The sequence below is a fragment of the Apium graveolens genome, chromosome 8, assembly GCF_009905375.1.
Source record: "Apium graveolens cultivar Ventura chromosome 8, ASM990537v1, whole genome shotgun sequence".
Lineage (NCBI taxonomy): Eukaryota > Viridiplantae > Streptophyta > Magnoliopsida > Apiales > Apiaceae > Apium > Apium graveolens.
The window spans coordinates 221,000,742-221,023,843 of NC_133654.1; the positions used below are offsets into that span (position 1 = coordinate 221,000,742).

General features: G+C 35.3%; 1 non-coding gene across 1 annotated transcript; it reads right to left on the minus strand.

Moving 5' to 3' along the window:
* Nucleotides 1–11,649: 11,649 nt before the first annotated feature.
* Nucleotides 11,650–11,756, minus strand: LOC141681984 (small nucleolar RNA R71). Its single transcript, XR_012559388.1, has one exon. It is a non-coding gene; the product is annotated as a small nucleolar RNA R71 (small nucleolar RNA).
* Nucleotides 11,757–23,102: the final 11,346 nt, after the last annotated feature.

Below are 23,102 nucleotides of genomic sequence, written 5' to 3' on the forward strand. Positions count from 1 at the left end.
TTAAGCTAGCAAGCTACAAAGATTTGTCCATGGATTTGGAGACAAGGAATAAACCTAGAATGCTATACTAGGAAGAATAAAAATCAAGTTGCAAGATATCAACTCACCTTCCAAGAAGCAACCTAAAAATTCTTCCAAGAGAAGCAACCAAGGGCTATAAATACCCCCCCCCCCCATCACCAAGCCCCATTCGACTATTTTGAAGAAATAAGAGAAATGGCAATTCAAAAATTCAAGCTCTAGTTCTTGTAAAATCCTACAATTATTTCCCAAGTCTCCTAGCAACTAAACTAAGGTAATAAAATCTTTCATCTCTTTTTATCAAGGTTTGATGGGTGGAATAAATTCAAGAAGTTCACTAGTGAATAGTGTGAATAGTAACCTCTCTTTGGTTCTTGATTTTTAATAGTGGTTTTAGGTTCCAAAAATCATACCAAGCACTTCCAAGCCTCCACCATACTCAAGAACACATCTCAAGCTTTCAAGAAAGGTAAAAATCTTTGGCCTAACTTTATTTAAGGTTCATGTTTAAGATCCATTTAGTGGGTGTTAGTAAGCCTAGCTTACTAAGTGTTGTTTATGAAATCTTGATGATTAAGTTAAGTAGATTTAAGGTTGGTTGTTGTTTCCTCAAGAACATGATGTTCTTGAGAGGAGTTTGTGTGTTGATGATGATATGATGATTGTTGGTGGTTGTGTTGATAGTTAAGACATAAACAAAACCCCGATCGTAAACGTAACTTCGTTAAAACCAACAAACCGTAACTTTAATTTTCTGCAGAAAGTCTCGAAGTTGTAAACTGTAGATTCTTGAGAAATAACATTTGTTTAAGATATACAATGTTATAAGGATTGTTTAGGCACTTGAATCACTTAATTCCGATTTACGGATCAAAAGTTATGATCATTTTAGTAAAAGTGTTTTACGCGACAAAAACTGCTACAAATCACGAACTTTGAAAATATAAAGGATAGACTTAAAAGTATTCTTAAATCATGAAGTTTTTACAGAGAGTAACATTGGAGTTTCCTAACTATCATAAAAATGTCGGAGCCGAGACCGCGCGAGTAGAAACCGTAAGAATCCTTAAGCGGAGCCGACAACGATAATGAGAATGAACTCAAGATACTTAGGAAAATGAAGTGACCATAAAGTGTTTATGACTTAAAAGAAATGTTAAGGGTAGTATGAGTTGAGAGGGTGTATAATGAGTAGCGCATGAGTGTGAATTACCGTGAATTAGGGCGGAACCTAACGAAATGAAATGTGTTTATGGTTATAGATTTCCGAGCGGAACCTAGAGCATCCTCCACCTCGAGATACCCAGGCAAGTTTATAAACCCAACTCCATTTTACTGTTGTGTTGTGAAAAGATTGTTTTACTATCATCGCATAAATACTATATTTGCCATAATACGTAGTTTTGAATTTTCGCATGATAGAGCGATGTTGTACAATAAGTATATATCGTGAAATGTTATTTCGCTTTAAGCGTAATATATGATAGAAGACCGAGGGTCGGTCGGGATTTAAGATAAAACCCGGGAATCGTTCCGGAGATATTATAGGACGGATATAAGTCCATAATAGTACGTTTTAAAGGGACTCATCGTCCACTTACGAAACATTAAAACACCTCGAACTTTTAAAATGATTTCCCAATGAGCATATTCCCTCAACTGTATTTTATTGATTCGGATATTAAAAATCATATACGTACCCCTTTATTATAGGAGTAGTATACTTCAACGTTTATTTATTCAAACCCGATTAATCATTATAGAATTATTAATTATGTAAACACAAACTAGTTGAGGAATACTATTTAAATAAATCTTTTAAAAGAATAACTCATTCGAGGTATGATGAACATCAATTATCATTTAATTATTTATAGACTACTATTTAATTAATGATTATTTATTTAAGGATTGTTATTGATTTAAAGATCATAGATCCTGATATACCTTCTGATTTAGAAGTATCATTCGAATAATTTCAGATCATCGGTGAATATTATCCCGACCTATTATTATATGAATATAGTTTCAAGAAGAAACTTTTCCCCTTATTAATTATCTGTTGACAACGGTCAACTCACATCCCTAGTACTTCCTCTGAAATTCTCGGAAGTATGTATATACATATATATACACTTATATTCTAAAAAGATAAATTATCTCTATCAACAAGCAAAACGCTTGGGGAACTTCGATGTGGTTCAAGTTCCCGAGATTGATAGGATTCTGTTGAAGGACAATGGAGGGGTAGACTCTGGTACTATGTGTGCTGGATGGGCTACCAAAGGTACCGCAGGCGAAGGTACTTTGTGTACTCAGGAACTTGTGAAGTATGTGTATACCCGAAAATGGGACACGTAGCCCGAATGCGGCCAGGGTGATACCCGAGAGATGACGGTATTAGTCCTTTTACTAGTAAAGAAGGTTACTTTCCGTAGGATGCCTGATCATCGTATGTGGTGGCTCCTGTGAGATGTCCAAAATCTTCCAATTGGAATTGATATGCAATACCGTAACCCAACCCTAGGTGCTGGGATTACTATTAAGGTATTCGCAGGTTATAAAAACCCCCTTAAAAGAATTATTCTCATAAGAAGGTGTGGGACACCGAGAAATCTACTTTTAAATAAAACATATATACAATATATAATGTTATTATACAGTCATTTCATACTGTACATTATTATGCTGAGCATCTTAGCTCACACTTGTTTTCTTAAATTGACACAACACAACAGTGAATCAAGATGCCTGCCATGAGAACCACAGCCAGGAAACGGGTAGGAAATGGCCAGCTGTTCCGTAGATTGTTAGATGCAGTACCTCAGGTAGTCGGAATAAGCAGGATTAGTTTTCAGTTGTTTATAGTTCGGCTTATTTATAAGTATGGTTTATGTAAATAAGAAATAAGAAGCGTATATTCGGCCGGCGGATTAACCTTACTTAAAGGTCACCCCCGGTAAGACTAATTACATTTGGGTTGTAATAAAATTTCTCTAGTAATGATGGTTCATTTCCAAGACAATAACCTGTAGTGTATGTGTTAAGTGTGGGGTCGTGAAGCGTGAGTATTTACATATTGTAGTGTAAGTTGTGTGAGATTAGATAGCGTGGCTTCCGAGACTCCTGACCCCGGGTTTTGGGGCGCCACAGAAGAAGATTGAAGACAAAAGTGAAGGAAACAAGATTGAAAGCATAAATGTGGATATGGGGAATATGGTTGGTGAAAGTGTGGAAGAAGAAAGTGAGGAAAGAAAGAAATGGCAGAAGGGTAACAGAAAGAAGGTTAAGGAAAAAAGGAAGAGTGAAGATGACACTGAAGTAATTCAAAAAAATCCAAACCACAACCTTCTATTCCTGAACCTTTTGTTGCTGATCCCAGTATAAATATCCATGGTGAACCAATCATCCCTAAAGAGGAACCTATTGATTGGGACACCATCAAATTTCCTACCTTCTTAACTACTTCTCCACCAACAAAGGAACTGAAAAGAAAATCCAAATCCATACCTCCCCCAACCTCAAGTAAATTCACTCAAAAACACAAACCTAAGCCTAAGCCACAAACCTCAAAGGATGATTATGTTCACATTTTTGACATAAAAGAATATACAGATATTGAACTCTACCTGGATGAGCTGGAGGAAGTAAGGGGAATAAATGCCTATGGACAGCTACCAGAAAGGCTAGTGTTCAAGTATAAAGGAAGTGTGGAAAGGACTTGGCCTCTTGAAAGAATTCTAAATGAGGGCTATTCTACCTTGATTAGAGTCTACTCAGCTATAAAAAGGGACACTGGTTTTACCAGGACTGCCAAAACTAAGATTCTCAACAAGATTGCCAGCATAAGAAAGACTTGGTGGGAGTAAAATTCCTTGCCTAGAACATTACTCATCCCAGAGCATGGAACTATAATTCATAAATCACCTCATTGGTTGATGGAGTTCAGAGACAATAAAGGAGTCAGAAGATTTTTCAGACTTGAAGACCAGCTTAAGATTGCCAGTAATGAAACTCTCAAGGACATGAAATCTAAGTTGGATATCAGTGATGAAGATGAAGCTGAATTCTACAGACAACTTCAACTCCATGTAGAGGAAAATGACAGGAGGCTAGGGAAAAAACAAGGGAACAAAGGAAAAGAAAATGATTTGCTCAGGCTAAAGAAGCACCCTTGAAAACACTGTAAATCTTCAACTCTATCTCAGTACATACACCTTTGCAGCACTTTTAAATTTCTACTTAGTTTCAATTCATATATTTGTTAAGTGTTTTGTTATCATCAAGCTAACCCTGAATTTATGCCTACAATTCTAGTAGACATAAATAGGGGAGATTGTTAGGAATATATGTGTATTAGTTTGATGATAAGTTAAACAAAACACTTAAGTAGAAATCTAGTATTTGTAGCCTCAACGGATAAGACCACTTTGGCTATCCGTTGATGGAGTAGCTTTACTTAGAAATAAGTTTAGTATTGTAGCACATTTCAGTCTTTGTAAATAAGTTATAATTCTTAGAAGTTGTAGGAAATTATAAGTCATGTTGACTACTATTGGATATGCAAATAGGAGGGCTAATTGTAAATATTTGATGCCTTGTAATTTTGTATAAATGAAGTAGTATCAACTGATAAATTAAAGACCTTCAACGGATGAGAAACAAAGCCTCAATGGATGTCTTTAAAGCTTCAATGGATAACATCCATCAACGGATAAGTGCATCAACGGATAAAGCTTCAACTGCTAAAGCATCAACGGATAAGAGCATCAACGAATAAAGCCATCAACGGATGAAAGCTTCAATGGATGCTCAGTTCCATAGCAGTTGATAGTGATAATTCATAAGCTGACAGAGGCACATGGGTTGACAGTGACAATTGGAATGTGGTAGCCTCTTGGAGGAATCAAGAAAAAGCAGCATTTCCATTTTGGTACAAACAAGAAAGTATTCAAAGATTCACAGATTATCTTAGATTGCATTGGATAGAGAAATGAAGAACAAACATGTGAAGGACTATTTTATAATTATTTTTTATCTTTGTCTTCACTTGTAATACTTGGTGATATATAAACCAAGTTGCAGCTAGTAATTAGGTGTGGATTTTCAAGAGCTGTTTAAAAAATTCAGAGAGAAAATCATCTAGTTTGTACTAGGAAGCAGCTGTGAACAATTCTTTGTATCACAGATTTTCTGAAATACACATCTCTGGTGGAACAACAAATCCATCAGAAAAGTTTTTAAAGCCTTTGTGTTCTTTACATTTGTGTTTTGAATATACATATGTCTGCACTTGCTTAAAGCAATTCACACACATCTGTTCATCATACACTTAGCTTTTGAAACTGCTCAAAACTTGAAAAAGTTTTGAGATTTACATTCAACCCCCCTTCTGTAAATCTCATTGTTAGTTTCTTGGGAATAACATAAGTTTTAATATTTTTAAAAAAACTAAATTTTAAATACAAATTACATGAATTAATAATTTCGATAGATGAATACAAAATAAAAAGATAAAATTTAAAATAAGGATAATGACCCCCGAGATGAAATTATATAATACACACTATTATCTTCACGAAAATAAAATTATATTATTGATCCAGTTTAAAAAATTAAAAAAAATATAATTAGATTGATTTTTTGTCGGTATAATGATTTCAGGTTAAAACTAAGTTATCATATTAAAATAAGTTAAAACAAAATTAAAATTAAAAGTTAATTAATAGTCATTTAAAAAACTTAAATAAACAAATTTTATATGTTAAATTAATAATCAATTGAGAAAAAATCAAGAATATTTTAGAAACTTTTATATGTTAAAATATTTTTGTAAGAACAAATGAATTGATTTGAAAATGAATCTAGTTTCCGTTACCTAAAAAATTTAAAACGGGAAAGCAAATGTACAGGTATCCCAACTTTCACGTTATGACCACATAAGCTATTATTATGATCATTCAAAATTGTTACCAAATAGTCGATGAAAATGATAAACGTGCTTTTTTCCATATAAGTGCTCTCATTTTTGTCCCCAAACAGGCACATTATCAGACAGTCATATATAGAAGTTCTTTATGAAAATTCTGAGTTCATATTAGTGTTCAGTAATAAATATGAGTGTATGTAAAAGTTGTCAGAATTCAAAAACGAGAACTTTAATTTTTCCCGAAAATCCACTAGACACCGAAGGAGTTAGACACCGAAGGAGTTAAGTATAAAACATTTAGATTAAAGAAATTGAATCCAAGGATTATAAAAGAGGATGATTAAAGGAATAAAAGATATTGAGGAGGTTTTAGTGAACCCCTAACAATAAGATCACGGATATATTTCCTTGAATGATCAAACGAGAATAAGCGACGAATGAATAACGTAACGAAGGGAAGCCAAATGAGGAAAAAATACATGTGACAATTAGAAGAGCAAAGAATGCAACATTTGGAGCATCAATGTCAATGCAACTAAAAGATCAAGCATCTAAGACATCATCACACCATAATAACTTGACAAGTGGCATACAAGTGAGCTAAGCTAGGTGATATCACCACTTTAACAACTTGCACCAAGATATCTATCAAATTAACCAAACATTATTAGTCACTTTATCACTTCATCAACCAAACAAAGCTCTTCCCTCATTTTCTTTTCTAAAACCAGAGAGGAAAAGGGGATGGAAATGGAGGAGAAAGAAATACTTGTAACTTGAGTTTCCCTTGGCCAATTCACGTGTTCTACAAGTTAAATCGAATCCCTCGAGAAGCTCTACGCATATATTATAACCACTCTCCTCAACTCCTTGATTCACATATCCATTTTAATATTTTACAGTTCAGGGTGAATAGTGATTTTAAGAATTAACTTTGTGCTCTTGATTTTGCTTGGAGGTTGTGATCATTATAAGGCTTGCTAAGGACTCCCTAAGGCTTCCTAGTGATTATATACTCTCTAAGAAAGGTATAAAGCTCCAAATCCTTTAGTATAAGTTTGAGTTTAGTGATGTTATATGGATGTTTGGATGGTTGATGATGAATGAGATGTCTTAAAACATGTTTAGATCTATGTATGTTAAGTTGTTGTGTTGATTGTTGAGCCATGATTAGTACTTATTAGGTCTGATGTTCTTGATAAGATTTTGACTTAGGTTAGTTGTAAAAGACGAGACCTTGAGTTGTTGTTGGATTGATGATGATTTGGGTTATATAAATTTTAGAAATCGTTAGTTTATAGCCGTCGTAATGCAAGATTTTACATTACCACTGTTTGTGTGTAACTTTGGAGTCCAAATCCCCCTATTGAACATCACATTGTCATGAACAGTTAGTTCATGTTTTAAGCTTTGTTTTGATATATTGATCGCGTTAATCGGATTTACGATTTAGGAGAAACGATTGTTTTAAGTAACGATTGTTTTAAGTAACGATTGTTTTAAGTAACGATGTTTCGCGAAAACAAAAAAAGAGGTTAGAAGACGATGTCTTGAAGGATGATGAGTCCCAGAGAAAAATCGAAGAAACACAGGAAATAGAAGCTTTCGAAGCTTGCGAACGACCTAGCTCTCATTAAAAGCTACATACGAACCCAGAGCGAAGGCCTAGAAGTTGCAACTGAAAGTCTATTGTTTGTCAAAATAGAAAACGCAAAGATCAACGGAGACTTGAAATTCCCCCTCATAGAGTCATTCGATGGATCCTCGGACCCATCGGACTTCATTAACCTCTTCGATGACAGGATCTATTTCTTCGTACATTCTGAGATTTCTAGGTATCGATTTTTCTTTACATGTCTCAAAGGAACCGCTCTAAATTGGTTGGAAAACTTGCAACACTACAAGAAACATGTTAAAAGACATCGGTTATAAACCGATGTTAAAATTTTTCAAAAACGATGTCTTTGCATGTGTAGAGAAAGGTCCAGAGTTTTAGACATCGGTTTTAGACTGATGTCTAAGATACCAGTAGACAACAGTTCTAACTTGGAAACTGATGTCTTTTTTCTAATATATTACATTTTAACACATGATCACGAGTTCAATAATAGTTTATCTTTTAATTTCTATCAATTTAAACATGTGACACACAAAGAAAAAAAAGACAAAGACAACATTTATGAAAATAGGACGTTGTAAATAAGTACTTTTAACATCGGTTATTTTATGAACTGATGTAAATTATAATATTAGACATCAGTTATGTAAGCTTGTATTTAAGATAACTTTTGAACTGTTGTTAAAGATGTAATTTAATATCAGTCATCTTAAACTAAACTGATGTTTTGTTCACAAAAGACATCAGTTGCTATGTAATAAGCTGATGTCAAACCTCCATAGGATATTAGTTATTTGTTAGGTTTGATTGATATATGAAACCTGTTCTTAAAATCAAACATGCATTAAATTGAAGTATATCTAACATACTAGAATATAATAGTAACTTGTAAAAGATATGCTTTGCAACAGCTTCAGCCAGTCTAGTTGATGCCAGGAAATAAAGAAACCCGAACAAGTTGTCTGTTGTACTAAGACATTTAAGGAAGAAATATTTATAGAGACACATAACATACAACATTTAGGGGAAATATGTTCTACACAAAGGCATGCAAACAAACAAAATTTGATTCTCACTTAATCACGGGAATAAGAATCTTATTAATTTGGACAAATGAAGAAGATTTTTTACCACTGGATGGAAAACCCGAAGTCTAGGGAAATTGGGTGATGAAATACTGGTAAACAATTGTGCTCGGACATCCATACATCAGCATTTTATTTGCAAGTGCCCTCAGGGTTGTGCAGCGTTACTATCCCTGGCATCTTGCCATGGTTATCTTTTCTTATCGTCCTCCCTCTCTTATCTTATTATCAACAAACCATGTAATTAGATCAATAACACAATTACTTACATTCAATACAACTTCTTTAAAATTAAACAAACCTTGAGAAACTTAGGTCAGTTTCACAAGCTGAAACATCTGTTGTTGATTCACCAAACACCTTGCTTCCTTCTTGGCATCTGTCAGACAAGCCAGATTTAGATAAACCCTTGTTGTTCGAGTTCGACATCAGGAATCTGTTTTCATGAAGTATATTCTCGGGCAACGATCTGTGGATGAATGACCTAATATGCAGAACACGGGTAATTATAGCAACGCAATATACATCTACAAGTAGTTAGAAAAAAGACAAAATGCATCCGCAAGAGATTAGAGAAGGGCAAATACATCAGCTTTATAAGACAAGTACACAATTTCCATGAGTTCTGCATATTGCAGGTTACTAGTAAACTAAAAACAACATCCATCAGCTTCATGGTTACTTCAGCTAGTCCATACCTTGCATTCTCATCAGCGTATTGTTGACCATAGCGATATGCACTATAACGATGGGCGGTATCCAACTCCCAGACTTCAGGTTTTCCATCCAGTGGCTTAAAATGCCCCAAGAACCTACCATCCCGAGTAAATTGAGATGCTTCTATAGTGTCTGCTCGTTGGAGCAATATCCCCTCAAGCATTTATTTTGATCTCTTCCCTTTTTTCAGCAGATGATGAGATTCCAGGTCTTTGCATACTGTTACCACTTTCATTTACACTGCTTGTAGCTTCATTTTCACTGTTATTGTCATTTATCTTGGTACCACTTACTGTACTGTGTCTATATCTGATAAGTGGATTTTATATCTACCTGAAACGCTTCATTATAAGCTTAATTTGGTGTTTTGGACTCAAGTTGGTATTTTTGATGTGTTTTTGTGTTATTGCATTTCATGTATCAGTTAAAAGAAGAAAGAAGCTTTTCAAAGAATTATGCTGAAAAAAGATCAGAATTAGAAGCCTAGGCCATTCTCAAGTTGTAGAGAATCTCATTAGCTTCGCGTGGGTAGTTGAATCGCCTAATTCTGACGAGCAGAACTCAAGATACGGCCAAAAGAAGAAATGTCAGAATTTTTCCAGAAGGTAGGCGCGGCCGCGCCAGAACCAGCGCGCCCGCACCACTGAAAACAAAATTCCAGCGCGGCCGCGCCCGCACCCGATTTCTGCCCCAGAATCCTGATTTTAGTCGAAATTGAATATTTGAGAGTCCTGATCATCCTGGAGCCTATATACCAATAAAAAGATGTTTTTAACAGCAAGGAGGTCTGGGAGAGCAATAAGGAGACCTGGGAGAGCAATAAGAAGACCTAAAGAGCACGAGAAGGCTACGGAGAAGAAGACTTTTGTTTTCTTTAATATAGTTGATACTTGGATGCTCATTTTCGATTTGTTCTTCAACCCTAGTACTCTTATATTATTTATTATCATGCTTTCATTGGAACCCATGGTGATGATGAGTTCGATTATGAACTAATCTTTATCGTGGGGTTCTAACGGATTTAATTATGGATTTCTTTAGTTAATTTATTTTGATATCTTGGTGTGTGGTGATTGATTGATAACCTAGTATTAGTTGTGCTTATTCATCTTATGTGCGTAGCTAACATATAAGATAGCGTGTTAATCTTTATTGAAGCGACAGTGAATATAGAGGTTTAGAACTTACCATGCTAGCATAGGTTTATGTATTGTTATGCATGATTCATAGGTAATTTTAACCATCTTACTTTCCCTATGTAATCACGATAGATAACTTGCGCATTAAACCTTTATGTTTTCAATTCTTATAGACATATAAGGACTAAGCATAATTGGTGTATATTCAACTTCTATCTCTTTTGTGGATGCTTGGTAGTAGGGTATTCGTACAATGAAAGTTGGCGTTTACTAGTTTCATGTTATCTGATTAGTGTCGTCACCATCACATGCTAAGGTTAAGAATGAAAAAGCTATTGAATGAAGTATTTAATAAAGTTAGAATCCCATGTTTTTTATATATTAATTCAACCATTCTTGTTCTCTTAGTTATAATTGTTAGTTTAATTCTTAGTTATAAATAATCCCAATTTGTTATTTGTCTTAGCATTGAGCGATAACCATACATTGTTGCATAGGTGCATAAATTGAACTTAACCTAAACCAGTCTCTGTGGGAACAAATCTGATTTATATCTTATACTACTTATGAACGCGTATATTTACGTGAATATTAGCGCGTGTTTAGCGACTAACAAGTTTTTGGCGCCTCTGATGGGGACTCGGTGTTAATTTTTAGTTTATGTGCTTGTCATCAGTGGTCGTTAAAGTTCACTGACTCGGACTGTTTTACTTTCTCGGTTTACTTGTTATGTTTCAGGTACTCATTACAATGGGAGATCCAATAGTACAAAAGAAAGCATTGATGAATTTTTCCCTACCCAAGATCAATGACATTCAATCTAGCATTGTCAGGCCAGCGATCATAGCTAATACCTTTGAGATCAAGCCTGGCATAATTCAGATGATACAGAATTCAGTCCAGTTTGGGGGTTCTCCAACGGAAGATTCCAATACACAAAATAGGGATTTCATAGAGATATGCGACACCTTCAGGTTCAATGGTATGTCTGAGGATGCGGTGAAACTGAGACTGTTCCCATTCTCTCTGAGGGAGAAAGCTAAGAGCTGGTTACACTCTCTACCAGCTGGTTCGATTACTACTTGGGAGGATCTTACTCAGAAGTTTCTTACTAAATTATTCCCTATGGCGAAGACAGCTGCACTCAGGAATGCTCTCACTCAATTTGCGCAGCAAGTGGGAGAATCTTTATGTGAAGCTTGGGAGCGCTACAAGGAGATGCTTAGGAAGTGTCCTCATCATGGCATGCCTGATTGGATGATCATCAATTTTTTTACAATGGTTTGGGAGCAAAATCTAGACCCATGCTTGATGCAGCATCAGGTGGAGCATTATGGGCAAAGAGTTATGAGGAAGCTTATGAGCTAATTGAACTGATGGCTGCTAATGAATATCAGTATCCAAACCAGAGATTGCCACAGGGCAAGGTAGCAGGAGTTCTTGAAGTGGATACTTCTACAGCTATCCACTGCTCAACTAAAGGCGTTGTCTATGAAGATCGATTCTCTGGCTAACTACGGTGTTAAGCAGATAACCAGTGTTTGTGAGTTGTGTGCAGGTCCGCATGCGACGGAGCAGTACGCTATATCTAGTGACTCAGCTCAGTTTGTGAGCAATTTTCAGAGATCGCAACAGCCAGTTCCTGCCACTTACCATCCTGACAACTGGAATCATCTTAATGTCAGTTGGATCAACAATCAGAATGCGATGCAACAGCCATTGCAGCAGTTTGGAAACAAGTAATTTAATTCTCCTGGTTTTCAGCAACAATTTGTACCAAGACAACAACTCCAACTTCAACAATAAACTCATGGAGGTGCAGGTCTATCTTCGAATGAAAAATCTGAATTGGAGGAGTTGAGGCTTATGTGCAAAAACCAGGCTCTTATATGCCAAAGCCAGGCTGTTTTTATCCAAAATTTGGAGAACCAAATAGGGCAAATTGTTAACGCCTTATTGAATCGACCACCAGGAATGTTTTCTAGTGATGCAGAAGTTCCAGGCAAGAGGGAAGCAGAAGAGCAGGTTAAGGCAATTACATTGAGTTCTGGGAAGGTTGCAAGCCCTGAAAAATCTCAAGTTCCGGAATTTGAAGTTTTGGCTGAAGAAGAAGTGCAGAAGGAAGCAGAAGTGAAAGCAAGGAAGAAAACTGTGGAACACACTCCTCCTGAGGATAATACAGGGGAAAAACAGTTCTATCCTCCACCTCCTTTTCCTAAAAGGTTGCAAAAGCAGAAGTTGGATAAATAATTTGCTAAGTTTTTGGAAGTTTTCAAGAAACTTCACATCAACATACATTTCGCTGAAGCACTTGAACAGATGCCTAGATATGCGAGGTTTATGAAAGGTATTCTCTCTCGAAAAGTGAAGCTCGATGACTTAGAGACCGTTGCTCTTATGGAGGAATGCAGTATTGTGCTGCAACAGAAGTTGCCTCCGAAGATTAAAGATCCTGGAAGCTTCACTATTCCTTGCACCATCGGAAACTTGTCGTTCGACAAGTATTTATGTGACTTGGGAGCTAGCATCAATCTGATGCCCTTGTCTATCTTCAAGAAGCTTGTTCTGCCTGATCCGAAACCGACATACATGTCATTGCAACTAGCTGATCGTTTCATCGCTTATTCACGAGGTATAGTGGAGGATATCTTGGTTAAGGTGGATAAGCTCATTTTCCCTGCTGATTTTGTCATTCTGGATTTCGAGGAAGATAAGAAGATTCCCATCATCTTGGGAAGATCATTCTTGGCTACAGGCAGAACTATGATCGATGTGCAAAAAGGAGAGCTTACGATGAAGGTTCATGATCAGAAGGTCACTTTTAATGTGTTCAAGGCAATAAAGTTAACCACGGCTAAAGATGAGTGCTTTAGAGTAGAGTGGGTCGACTCTGTAGTAAATTCAGAACTTGAGCAATTGCCAAAGTCAGATAACTTAGAGAGATCCTTAATGAGGAAATCAGTTATTGATGACAAAGAAGGAGCAGAGCAACTGCAGGTTTTGAATGCACCTTCGTGGAAGAGGAAATTGGATATACCATTCGATTCTCTTGGGTAAGCAGAGCTGAAAATTTCTCAGATGCGTCTCGAGTCATCTATTGAAGAAGCTCCCACACTTGAGCTCAACCCACTGCCAGATCACTTGAGTTATGCATTCTTAGGTGCACCCCCTGACAAGGGGTTGGAATATATCTATGAAAATCTCAAGGGTGACCAGCCGGTCCCTCCCCTGCTTGCAGATGGTCCCTCTCGTGCACCACAGACAGTTGATAGGTTTGGTCTTGGTGATGCACAGTATAGAAGGTTGATTCAGTGTATTGAGGCCATGCATGACATTCACCGATGTTTTGCTGAAGATTTGACACACACTCTCGGTATTGTTTCCCGAGACACTGGTGTCGAGGTTGATTGGCCACCTGATCCTCCACTCGAGAAGGGTGATCTTCCTAACAACTAGGTATGCCTGAATTCCTTATTATTACCTTCAATGAGGACATTAAAAATTTTAAGTTTGGGGGTGATAATGTAAGGTTTAGTTTGTGTGTGTCCATATAGATTCATATAGATACATATTGCATGTAGTTCATTCATATTTTTGCATGATTATTCATTTAGGACATATTTGTTTGTATTTTTATTTGTGTTATTATGTGAGTCTATGTAGTTGCATGTGCATGCATATAACATGATCCCTTAGGTTGAGCTATTTCTATCTGATTAGTTGATGTGATTTGAGTGTAGTGATGACGAATAGAGGGATGTTTAAGTCCTAATGAATTAATTTGCATGCCAGAAAAAAATTCAAAAGTCTTATAGGATTGTTTTTTATCTAGATTATGATTATTTGTTTAGTTGTTGAGATTTAATCACTTGTTTATATCTAGAATTTTTGGTATTCTCTTAATGGCAAAAGAACGCGGATTTTTTAAACTGGAGAAAAGCTTGGATTTCTTTGCTAGTTGTGGCTAGGCGTCAAATGGCTAGTAGCGGTCGGCTCATATTTTTATGAGTAGTCTAGCGTTGAATGAGATGGAGCGAAATGTACTCATTCAGAAACTGAAAAAAAAAAAAAAAAAAGGAAAAAAGAAAAGAAAAAAAATATGTGTTATGCATAATTGATCAAGAGTGAGCTCTTTAATACTCGAGTTATTAAGTTCTAGGGGACTTTGTGCCTAGTAACCTAAGGCTTTTATAGTTTGGGATCCGCAAACCTAACGCTCGCGACATGGGTATTATTGTATAAGTCTTTTGGGACCTCATTCATTGCACGGTCAAATAAGCATCTTTGTTATGTGTTCAATAATAGCATGAATCCTTGTATAACTCTAGTAGAAAGGAGGTGTTGTGAGTCATTATGCGTTTAACGTCTATTATGTTTATAAACTTGTGATTGTTTTGATGATAAGATAAGTATGGTTGTTGATCTAGTATCAAGAGTATATCTGTTAAGCGATGCACACACGCACGTTTCTGGTTTATGAGTTGGTTTGTGGGGTTTATTCGAACTCTGTTAAAAGTCATTGCACTCTTAGAGGCATTCGCTTGTTGGTTGGTTATGGTTATTCTGAGGGGATCGATTGCATTATCATTTAGTTACATTCACGTAGTTGCATTCATGCATTAGGTTTGTTTTATAGATTTGAGTCTGTTTATGCTTGAGGACAAGCATCGATTCAAGTTTGGGGGTGTGATAAGTGGATTTTATATCTACTTGGAATGCTTTATTATAAACTTAAGTTGGTGTTTTGGACTCAAGTTATTGGTATTTTTGATGTATTTTTGTGTTATTACATTTCAAGCATCAGTTAAAGGAAGAAAGAAGTTTTTCAAAGAATTATTCTGAAAAAAGATCAGAATTGGAAGCCTAGGCCATTCTCAAGTTGTAGAGAATCTCGTTAGCTTCGCGTGGGTAGTTGAATCGCCTAATTCTGACAAGCAGAACTCAAGATAAGACCAAAAGAAGAAATGTCAGAATTTTTCCAGAAGGTAGGCGCGGCCGCGCCAGAACCAGCGCGCCCGCACCGCTGAAAACACTATTCCAGCGCGGCCGCGCCCGAAAACAGCGCGCCCGCGCCCGGTTTCTGCCCTAGAATCCTGATTTTAGTCGAAATTGAAGATTTTAAGAGTCTTGGTCATCTTGGAGCCTATATACCAATAAAAATATGTTTTTAACAGCAAGGAGGCCTGGGAGAGCAAGAAGGAGACCTGGGAAAACAATAAGAAGATCTAGAGAGCACGAGAAGGCTACGGAGAAGAAGATTTTTGCTTTCTTTAATATATTTAATACTTGGATGCTCATTTTTGATTTATTCTTGAACCCTAGTACTCTTATATTATTTATTATCATGCTTTCATTGGAACCCATGGTGATGATGAGTTCGATTATGAACTAATCGTTATCGTGGGGTTCTAACGGATTTAATTATGGATTTCTTTAGTTAATTTATTTCGATATCTTGGTGTGTGGTGATTGATTGATAACCTAGTATTGGTTGTGCTTATTCATCTTATGTGCGTAGCTAACATATAAGGTAGCGTGTTAATCTCTATTGAAGCGATAGTGAATATAGAGGTTTAGAACTTGTCATGCTAGCATAGGTTCATGTATTGTTATGCATGATTCATAGGTAATTTTAACCATCTTACTTGCCATATGTAATCACGATAGATAACTTGCGCATTAAACCGTTATGTTTTCAATTCTTATAGAAATATAAGGACTAAGCATAATTGGTGTCTATTCAATTTCTATCTCTTTTGTGGATGCTTGGTAGTAGGGTATTCGTACAACGAAAGTTGGCGTTTACTAGTTTCGTGTTATCTGATTAGTGTCATCACCATCACATGCTAAGGTTAAGAACGAAAAGGCTATTGAATGAAGTAATTAATGAAGTTAGAATCCCATGTTTGTCATATATATTAATTCAACCATTCTTGTTCTCTTAGTTATAATTGTTAGTTTAATTCTTAGTTATAAACAATCCCAATTTGTTATTTGTCTTAGAATTGAGCGATAACCATACATTGTTGCGTAGGTGCATAAACTGAACTTAACATAAACCAGTCTCTGTGGGAACGAATCTGATTTATATCTTATACTACTTATGAACGCGTATACTTGCGTGAATATTAGCGCGTGTTTAGCGACTAGCAATATCCTCACGATTTTCTGTACCCTGCTTATCACCAGTTTCATAAGAGTTTAATACTTCAAGCTTATCCAAATTCATATACGCAGAAAACACTCATTAGGCGTGATCGGTCCAGAACATCTCAAATCAAGATTATGTAGAGTTGATATAGCCTCAGCTATCAAGTGTGTTGGAAATACAGTGTGTGCTTTCTGTTTATAAACAAGAAAAAGAATTAGTATCCAGTAACTGAAAATATGGTGACCGAACTTGCCTTCATAAACATACTGGTAGGTCTGCTCTGATTTGGCGATTTCGGAATAGAAGCTAACAATTTTTCTCCAAGTTCAGGTTCTATCACATTCTGAAAAAATAGTAAATAACTAAGGATTTTATATGCATCAAACAGTTTTACCTAGGATTCTTCATCCAGAATTAGCTCTTCTTCTGCACTTCTTCCCATAATTCTTTCACAAGAGAGATCTTCACAGAAACAATTACTCTACTATTCAGAGTAGAGGTAACGGACAAGGTCTTATACTCTTCTTCGTACACCCAAACCGGGTTCTACTTTACTATGTACACTCAAAACTAGTCTACCAAATGGAATATACAAAAATATGTACTAAACATAAAACCCCCCAAATAACATATGCCAAAAAATTCAAAAAACACGAAAACAAATAGTTTTCTAAAAGGGTATATGAATTTACTTTTTTGTAACTAGGAGGTGGCAAATCAGCAACACGAGTAGACCTCCGGATAGGCAATAGGTCAACAGCTTGGCGTGGATTCCGGGGCTTCTTCATCACCTATACCATCAACAACAAACAAAGTCATGTAAAATCATCAACACCCCTTTTTAAATATTACAAGAAATGAACAAAGAACCTCTTCATCACTGAAGAGACGGGTTTTAGAGCCTCAGTCAGCTTGTTGAGATTGAACTTCTGCATTCTTTTCTTGTTTTCTCTTCCACTCTCTTTTCCGTAACTCCCAAAATCTATTGGGAGAAAAAAGAAAATTTATACAAAATATAAAGAAATATTAGCCAATCTTGATAATTAAAGATGGGTTCCACTGATTTAAGAAATTAAACTAAGAAATTGAAGATGTGTTGAACTAATTTTACTTCATTTGTACTAATTGAAATTAGGGTTTACATATTCTTAAAACGGGGGTTGTGTTGTGAAATTAATGGTAAAATTTAGGCTTTGAAGCTTCAACAGAGAGTGAGAGAAGATGAGAGAAGAGTAGAGGAGAGGAGAGTAGAGAGAGAAAGATAGGCGAAGTGAGGGGAGAAGAAAGGGGGAAAAGTGGAATAAATTTGGGGTGGGGGGAAATTAGAATTTTAGTTAAGGGGGAACGTATATTGTACTATAGTCGTTCTTTTTATTTTTATTTTTAAATTGAGATTAGACAACAGTTATATTTTAAAAACCGATGTCTATAAACCCTTTAACATCGAATAAAAACTAAGCGATGTTAAAAACTTGTTAACATCGGTGGCTTTTCGGACCGTTGTTAAAAGTGTGATATCTTTTGCACTGTTTCTTGTTGTGCAACCACGGCTGATAGACTCTTGAGTTATCCTTAAAAGAAAATTACGTACAAGATTTTTCAGCAACAAAGGGATGGAAAATAAACAACATCGCTCATAACTAATCCACCAACAAAGCACTGAGGCTCTACAAAGCTTACCTAACTCGCTTCAGGGCTCATATCCCCGAGATAACAGACCCTAGATGACCCCCTGACTATAAGTTATTTAATCACATAAATTGATAGATCTCATCATAGTCAACTGCTTGAAAAAAAATTCGAGAAAGAACTCAAAATATTGCAAGCATCCATCAAGATAATCGAGCATATGTTAACTATTCAAGAGGTAGTGGGAATTATAAAGCATTCTAGGTCTCCGAGAGCTAGCCAAAAAGGAGTCCTTGTCGGTTTGGAGATTATGAAATAAGGACTTATAAAATCCCTCAATCTAAAGAAGAACGACCGGACCCCTGAGGCCAACGACAATCTCAGTCCTCACCAAATCCTCGTGGCTTTAAAAAACCTCATTATCACCATAGTGGAACCTCGTATCCCAAAAAGGAAAGCATGTCATGGACTCCAGGGGTTCGAGAAGAACGAGAGCATATACAACTTAATATAAGACAAAACAATAATTTTAGCGGTGCTCAAATCAGATCCATCCTATAGGCTTCGTAGGCCCATAAATCTAGATAGGCCACCTAGTACCAAGTATTGCGAGTATCATCAAGACACGGGTCATGAGACAAAAGATGCTTCAAATTAACAAGTTTAATTGAGGACAAGATTCGTGATGGTTTCTTGGCACACTACGTGGGTAACAATAATATCGCTGAGGCTCATCATGGAATTCTACTCGATTTATTGATGTTATCTCAAGGGGGTTTTCCGCTGGAGGAGCCTCGAACAACTCAAGGAAATTGTCATGCCGAGAAGTGTATAGGGTCGATGCTAAAAACCATTATGCTGACGATATCATCGAAGGACACCAAGATGTCCTTGTCATCATCACTAAAGTGGGAACAAACTCCGAAAGAAAAATTGTCATTAACAATGGAAGTTTAGTGGACATTTTCTACTACAGGGCCTATTCAAGAATGGAACTAGGAGACCGCGAGCTTGATAGTGCTAAGGGAACTCCCTTGTGTGGTTTCACAGGAAATGATGTCAAGCTGGTTGGAGTCCTCGAACTCCCTGTCCTCTTAGGATCCCACCAAGCCAGTCTAGGCAGACGGTGAAAACTTATGTAGTTAACGCAATTTCGAGTTACAAAGCAATCATTGAAAAGACTACAATTGGCCTACTCAAAGAAATTACATCCATAACACATCTCAAAATGAATTTTCCACAGAACTTGGGTTGGCGAAGTGTGCGGAGACCAACGAGTTTCGAGGCAGTGCTATATTATGAATGCAATACAAAGAAACCACCCAACCCAGGACTCCAAGGTGAATCAGGTGTCGAAGTGGATCCCGGAGAAGCCATTAGCAAACCATCAACAAGTAACCGTGAGCCCAACGAAACAACCAAAGAGGTGGAACTTTACGAAAATAAGAAAAAACGGTCAAAATCAGGGTAAAATCTGGCTCCTACAGAACATGCCGGGTCTCTCAGAAAGCGTAACCTGTATAGGCTTAACATCATACCTGGCTTACGGCCGGTCAAGCAAATCATGAGATTAGAGAGATATGAAGTATAAGTTTATCTAGATATGTTCTTAGAAAGTGAGGAATTTTAGCAAGTAATCTGTTGGAAATTTAAAATGAATTATATTTAAAGGTTATCGAATGTAAGATATAAATGGCTTTTCGATACATCAAGATAAACGACCAAGAAAATAGAGTAAGACAACAAGTCTGTCATGAGAAGGAAGGAATTCCCCCATATGGCCAATGCAGTTTCTAATCAGGTGGTCGATCACTAAAATCTGAACAAGGCATCCATTTGCAACGTGCTGTGAGAAGATGCCTGGAGGTTGTCAATTTGGTGTCAGAAAAGGGAACATACATGCTTAGACCTGTAGCATGAAAATATATTTGATGTGACAAAGATGTTACTGTCAAATTATCTTTGTAAATTAGGAACATTACACATTTTAGAGTAGTCAATTTTATCAGGATATCGTGGCCTCTTTATCAGTTATATTGAAATATGCTTTTTTTTAAATATTGTTTTAGTATAGCACTTAAGATATGTTAAATTCTTGTTGGTGGATAAAAGAACAGGTAAACTTGCAATAGTTTATCTTGTGGAAAGAATAATAAGTGAGTTTGCAATAAAAGAGATTTAGAATATTTTTTCCGTATAGGTTGTAATTTGTTTTGAAATTCTAAATCAAATCAGAAAATATAATAAAAACTTATCAATGTCAATATAACTTTACAGATGCTGGAGTCTGAACATAAACAACATACCTCATCTTGACAAAATATTATGTGTTTAATATTAAAAGTACAAAACTTATAGCTCGCACATGTTTGTAAATATTTAATATTATAGCCTTTTTCACAATTTTTCTTCAATAAGGTACAACATTATGGTTTCTAATTTATTAATAATTAAAATATTTATATTAACAAATTATATTTTTCAATTTCCCAATATTTAAGTTTTAAATTGTGAGTGTGTCGCTGTAAAGCGAAGTCGAGTAATATTAAATAAATATATTTATATTAAAAATTTGAATACATTGGTGAGATAGCGCCGTACTTAACAAAAAGTAATTTAGAGTTCATATATTAATATATTCATAATATTTATAGACCGAAAATATGTTCAATTATGTTTATATCTCTTCTTGTATAATAAATTAAGTCAAAATATTTTATATAAATACTATGATAATTGATTAAACTAGCAAACATTAAACTAAATTTTTATATATAAAATTTATATGCATTTATGAGATTAGACTAGCAACACAAAAAATCATAAATATTATTAACAAATGTTTTAATTTCTCTCTTACTTTTGTGAAAATTTGTGGAGTAGATTTTAAATTATAATTCTATTTTTAAAAGATATGGTTTTCGATTTAACAATGTTTAAAATAATTTACAATTTTGTAGTTAAATATTTTCAATTTTATAATTTTTAAACGGCGAGGCGTTGTCAAACGGCGAGGCGTTGTCAAACGGCGAGGCGTTGTCAAACGGCGATGAGACTAAATTTTATCTAAAAGTCTTATATGCATTTATGCGATTAGATTAACAAACAAAAAATCATATATATTATTAACAAACTATTTGAAATCCTCGCTTACTTTTCTAAATTTCTGGAGTAGATTTGAATTAAAATTTTAAAAAAATTTTGGAGATATGGTTTTCAGTTTAATAATATTTGAAATAACTTATATTTTGTAGTTACATTTTTCAATTTTATGATGTTTTAAACTGCGAGGCGTTTGTCTTTACGACAATGCGAGTATATTAAATCAAATTTTTATATAAAATTTTATATGCATTTATGTGATTAGATTAGTAAACAAAAATTATACTACATGTTATTAACATATGTTAACTCATATCTTAATTGAATACAAAATATAACATGGAATAGGCGCATAAATTGCTCTTTTAATTAAATCAATTATACATATTATCAATAACATATTTAAGTAAAATTTCAACTTACAATATTTTTTAAAAAATCAATTTTTTAGAGCGCGGGGTCAAAAATTACTAGTTAAACTAATTCCGTCAAAAATAAATAATACTCCCTTGTTCCATTTTGTGTAGGCTAATTTAACTAGTACGTTTTTTAAGAAATTAGTACATCTAGACCATAAAAATGAGTTATTGGATGAAAAAGTAAGTGTATAATATTCATTTGTGGTTAATGTGATTATGATAATCTTAAATGGGTACTATTAGAGCACATGCACCGGGGTGTAATAAAGTTGATCCATCAACTTTATTGATGGTGCTTTGAATAAAATGTATGCAGCAGTTCAAGTTTTACTCCATCAAATTTTGATGGCCCATCAGTTCATTAGGCTCGGCATTGATTTCTGATGGAGTAGACAATGGCCGTTAATTGCTGGAACCCACTGATTGTGAGATTTTTTTAACTCCTGATCTGCTACTCTTGTTGCTAGTAACGGCTATTTAGCTTTTAACTGCTATAAATTATTTCAACGTTCATTTTTTTTGCCTATAAATAGCTATCTTAAAACATTCATTTGCAACATCAATATTTTTATCCTCGTATTTTCCTATAAATTTTATGATTTATTTATATTTATAATTAAGAAAATGGGTTCTAATTGGCTTCCCTCCGAATAACTGCAATTATGTGTTTCTTGGGTTCGACAATCTATCGATCCAATTATCGGAAGATATTCAAACAAGAATAAATTGTGGGGGCGAATTCATGAAGATTATGTACAAAATTGGTGTGGCACTCCCGATAATCCTCATGCTGAACCTCGTTCAAAAATTGCACTTGACTCGCATTGGGCACCATTGAAAAGATTGCTAAACAAATGGCATTGTGCAAGAATCAAGCTAGTAGATATAGTGCAAGCGGGGACCAATTTGATAGATGAAGTAAATTTTTTTAGTATATTTTATATTTTTTTGTGTTAAATTAATATCCAAAAATTATTATTTTTTCAGATAACTCAAGCTTAAGCACTATATTTCAAGGAAATGAATAAACATTCGACAATGGGATTGCTATGAAGCAGTTGCAGCACATACTCAATTTGTAGACATTCCCACTAGTTCTCCTCCGTTTCAACGAAACTTTCCAACACAAATGGAATCACCAATCAATCTGAATAGCGACGATTTGCATGATGAAGAAGGTTTCATTACTCCAGATTCTAATCGAGAAACGGAAAGTCCTTCTTGTCATGTTCGACCGATGGGAGTAAAGGCGTCCAAACAAGCAAAAAAGAAAAGAAAACAAGGTATGACTA